Raw genomic sequence first — 4588 nt, 5'->3', positions numbered from 1 at the left:
GTGATTGCGCGGTGTGAGGGGTTTATATTTCCGGTGATTGCGCGGTGTGAGGGGTTTATATTTCCGGTGATTGCGCGGTGTGAGAGGTTTTATATTTCCGGTGATTGCGCGGTGTGAGGGGTTTTATATTTCTGATGATTGCGTGGTGTGAGGGGGTTTATATTTCCGGTGATTGCGCGGTGTGAGGGGTTTATATTTCCGGTGATTGCGCGGTGTGAGGGGTTTATATTTCCGGTGATTGCGCGGTGTGAGGGGGTTTATATTTCCGGTGATTGCGCGGTGTGAGGGGTTTTATATTTCCGGTGATTGCGCGGTGTGAGGGATTTTATATTTCCGGTGATTGCGCGGTGTGAGAGGTTTTATATTTCCGGTGATTGCGCGGTGTGAGGGGTTTATATTTCCGGTGATTGTGCGGTGTGGGGGTTTTATATTTCCGGTGATTGCGCGGTGTGAGGGGTTTATATTTCCGGTGATTGCGCGGTGTGGGGGGTTTATATTTCCGGTGATTGCGCGGTGTGGGGGGTTTATATTTCCGGTGATTGCGCGGTGTGAGCGGTTTATATTTCAGGTGATTGCGCGGTGTGAGGGGTTTATATTTCCGGTGATTGCGCGGTGTGAGAGGTTTTATATTTCCGGTGATTGCGCGGTGTGAGGGGTTTATATTTCAGGTGATTGCGCGGTGTGAGGGGTTTATATTTCCGGTGATTGCGCGGTGTGAGAGGTTTTATATTTCCGGTGATTGCGCGGTGTGAGAGGTTTTATATTTCCGGTGATTGCGCGGTGTGAGGGGTTTATATTTCCAGTGATTGCGCGGTGTGAGAGGTTTTATATTTCCGGTGATTGCGCGGTGTGAGGGGTTTATATTTCCGGTGATTGTGCGGTGTGAGGGGTTTATATTTCCGGTGATTGCGCGGTGTGAGGGGTTTATATTTCCGGTGAGTGCGCGGTGTGAGGGGTTTTATATTTCCGGTGATTGCGTGTTGTGGGGGGTTTATATTTCCGGTGATTGCGCGGTGTGGGAGGGGTTTTATATTTCCGGTGATTGCGCGGTGAGGGGGTTTATATTTCCGGTGATTGCTCGGTGTGGGGGGTTTATATTTCCGGTGATTGCGCGGTGTGGGGGTTTTATATTTCCGGTGATTGCGCGGTGTGAGGGGTTTATATTTCCGGTGATTGCGCGGTGTGGAGGAGTTTATATTTCCGGTGATTGTGCGGTGTGGGGGGGTTATATTTCCGGTGATTGCGCGGTGTGAGGGGTTTATATTTCCGGTGATTGCGCGGTGTGAGGGGTTTATATTTCCGGTGATTGCGCGGTGTGAGGGGTTTATATTTCCGGTGATTGCGCGGTGTGAGGTGTTTTATATTTCCGGTGATTGTGCGGTGTGGGGGAGGGTTTATATAACCGGTCGGCATCGCGCAGTTTCTTCGGAGGACAGAGGAAGCCGCGATCTATAACTGATCAGATGCCGCGGTCGCTATTAATCACGAGGGGTTAAGGGGCCGGGATTGCGCTGTCTCTGATCTTGGCGGTTGCCGGCGGCTGTGAGAAGCCGTGTACGGTGCAGGATCCGCTCCTTTTAGTGTGACGGCGCACGTACAGCATAATACTATAGATCTGATGTCACCAAGGGGTTAATCCCTCCTGTATTTCATATTTACAGCGCTAATAATAAATAATAATAATTACCAACACTGTGCCGGACAAAAACGCACCAAAACCGGACAGAAATGACCTCATGTAACCTTACTACTGCATCATGGGAAACTCCTGACTGATAACAGAGAGAACACTAAACAACAGCGGAGACCGGAAGTCATGTACACCCGACCAGCGCTGCTCTCTACCTCATACATGGAAAGGACCTCTGATGATGTCACCACCATGTGAACGGGACAACAAGAGAGGCGGAGTCTATAACTGGAGAGGAGGCATAGCCCCACCCCTCATGTGACGTAATCATGAACGCTTCTCAACATAGCACAGGTGACCGGACCACTCACAGAACTCCGCCCCACATGTCACGTGATCAGCTTCACAGGTCTTTCCTCCACCACTTTTCTCAAATGATAAGCTCCACCCCTCCCGTCCCAGTCACGTGGTGGTGATGTCATCACAGGTCCTTTTACCACAACAAATTATATTTTGCACTGTTTAGCACCGATCACTCCTTCATCGCTCATATGATGCTCAGGACCCCTCATGTCACTTGATCATCACACAGGTCCTTCATACATCGCTCACACTTCTAAAACCCCCGCCCCTGATTCCACGGTCACGTGACCTTGATATCACAGGTCCTTCCACTTCCGCCTCTCTCCACTAATAAGCTCCGCCTTTTCCTGTCACTTGGTGGTGACGTCATCACAGGTCCTTCAGCTGTTACGTGATGAGGTAGAGAGCAGCGCTGGTCGGGTGTTCTCTCTGTTATCAACCATTGAGTGACTCCGCCCACTGGACTCCTAGCCCGGATTTAACCCCTCCAGTGCCGGCCTCTTTGGGGTAAGTGGTTATTTCTGGTCTTTGTAGTGGTCGGATGGTTTGTGGGACGTGTTTTGTAATGACATAATATTCGGGACTTACAACTTATTCACTGACTTTTATACATTTCTTGTTAATGTCGTTCATCGTGCGGTTTAAAGAGGCTCTGTCACCAGATTTTGCAGCCCCTATCTGCTATTGCAGCAGATCGGCGCTGCAATGTAGATTACAGTAACGTTTTTATTTTTAAAAAACGAGCATTTTTGGCCAAGTTATGACCATTTTCGTATTTATGCAAATGAGGCTTGCAAAAGTCCAACTGGGCGTGTTTAAAAGTAAAAGTCCAAGTGGGCGTGTATTATGTGTGTACATCGGGGCGTGTTTACTACTTTTACTAGCTGGGCGTTCTGATGAGAAGTATCATCCACTTCTCTTCACAACGCCCAGCTTCTGGCAGTGCAGACACAGCCGTGTTCTCCAGAGATCACGCTGTGTCGTCACTCACAGGTCCTGCATCGTGTCAGACGAGCGAGGACACATCGACACCAGAGGCTACAGATGATTCTGCAGCAGCATCGGCGTTTGCAGGTAAGTCGATGTAGCTACTTACCTGCAAATGCTGATGCTGCTGCAGAATCAACTGTAGCCTCTGGTGCCGACACGATGCAGGACCTGTGAGTGACGTCACAGATCTGCACTGCCAGAAGCTGGGCGTTCTGAAGAGAAGTGGATGATACTTCTCATCAGAACGCCCAGCTAGTAATAGTAGTAAACACGCCCCGATGTACACACATAATACACGCCCAGTTGGACTTAACTTTAAACACACCCAGTTGTACTTAAGAAAGGCTCATTTGCATAAATACGAAAATGGTCATAACTTGGCCAAAAATGCTCGTTTTTGAAAAAAAAAAAACGTTACTGTAATCTACATTGCAGCGCCGATCTGCTGCAATAACAGATAGGGGCTGCAAAATCTGGTGACAGAGCCTCTTTAAAGTGACACGTCAGATTTGAGAAATGGTTCTGTCTTAAACAGGTCAAAAATAGGCCATGGATTCCACTCCCAGAGGAGTCCCTGTCGTGACTGTCCATATATGGACAGAGACGTCAGGGGCTCCCTCTAGGATCACAATTTCCAGCCAAGTTGACGGCAACGCTCTGGCAAATGATTCCGCTCCTAGAGGGAGCTTCAGTGGCGCTATCTACAGGGGATGAGGTGCTATCTGCAGGGGTTTGGCATAAGTTTGATTAAACTAAGGGGGAGATGTGCCGGCACTTGTGGAGAGAGCCGGCGGACAGGAAAGTACAACCCTGTTCCATTCTGCCAATATTTATTTATGTGACACCTGCCCAGGGCATCAGGAGTTGGAAAGTATATAGCCATGTCGTGAAGGGGTTAATTAATATGTATAGAAAATATTGCCTACAGAGGTGTACACAGCCTTTAAGAGGCTAATAAGCAAGTGACACCCAGACCATTTTTGGTTGCAGGTAACTAAATAGAGGCGTCCTGTGTCCCGCCACTTTCATGTGTATCCGCGTCCACAGAGGGCAGATACAGGTAAATACTATGGTGGAGCAGGGAGCCAGTTACGCCCCGCCGTTCACTCTGGTAGGGCACAGTCTACTTTAGGCCTGCGGCTTACAAGGTGCAGGAACATCGACACCGGTAGTGAGGACCTCAACATTGTAATTCCGGCTCTGATCATAAACATAGAAGTGTAGAGAGAAGTGTCTGATATATAGACAGATATACAGTAGTCATGTATTCAGTCACTGTGTGTTTCCTACAGATGGATCCAGTAGGAGAAATCCACCAGAGAGATGTCCCAGTCCTCTGTATTCCCAGGACTGTCCAGAGGAAAATCCCAATGTCCCAGAGAATCATCAGGTAGATGAAGCTGAGCCGTATACCAGATCTATATAGGGGGTGCGGAGCTTTTTGGTCCTGCGGTCATAGATGTGGACATAGATTTTGGTGGTTTCTTATATTGATCTGTTAGATTCTTCGCACTCTCTGCTGTATTGTACTGAATTGTTCCATATGTGAAATCAGGGGGAAGATCTGACTGATATTAAAGAGGAGGATGAAGCAGAAGAAGAGCG

At 48.5% G+C, this 4588-nt stretch overlaps 1 long non-coding RNA gene across 1 annotated transcript in view; it reads left to right on the top strand.

Moving 5' to 3' along the window:
* Positions 1-2155: 2155 nt before the first annotated feature.
* LOC142700751 (uncharacterized) overlaps positions 2156-4588 on the top strand; it is a 12243-nt gene continuing 9810 nt past the window's right edge. Inside the window, exon 1 of the long non-coding RNA XR_012866646.1 lies at positions 2156-2500. This is a non-coding gene — a long non-coding RNA (uncharacterized LOC142700751). The remainder of the gene's footprint in view (positions 2501-4588) is intronic.

This window comes from Rhinoderma darwinii, unplaced genomic scaffold, assembly GCF_050947455.1.
Source record: "Rhinoderma darwinii isolate aRhiDar2 unplaced genomic scaffold, aRhiDar2.hap1 Scaffold_1908, whole genome shotgun sequence".
Classification (NCBI taxonomy): Eukaryota; Metazoa; Chordata; class Amphibia; order Anura; family Rhinodermatidae; genus Rhinoderma; species Rhinoderma darwinii.
The sequence above is the reverse complement of the archived record's forward strand: the minus strand, read 5'-3'. Positions and strand labels throughout refer to the sequence as shown.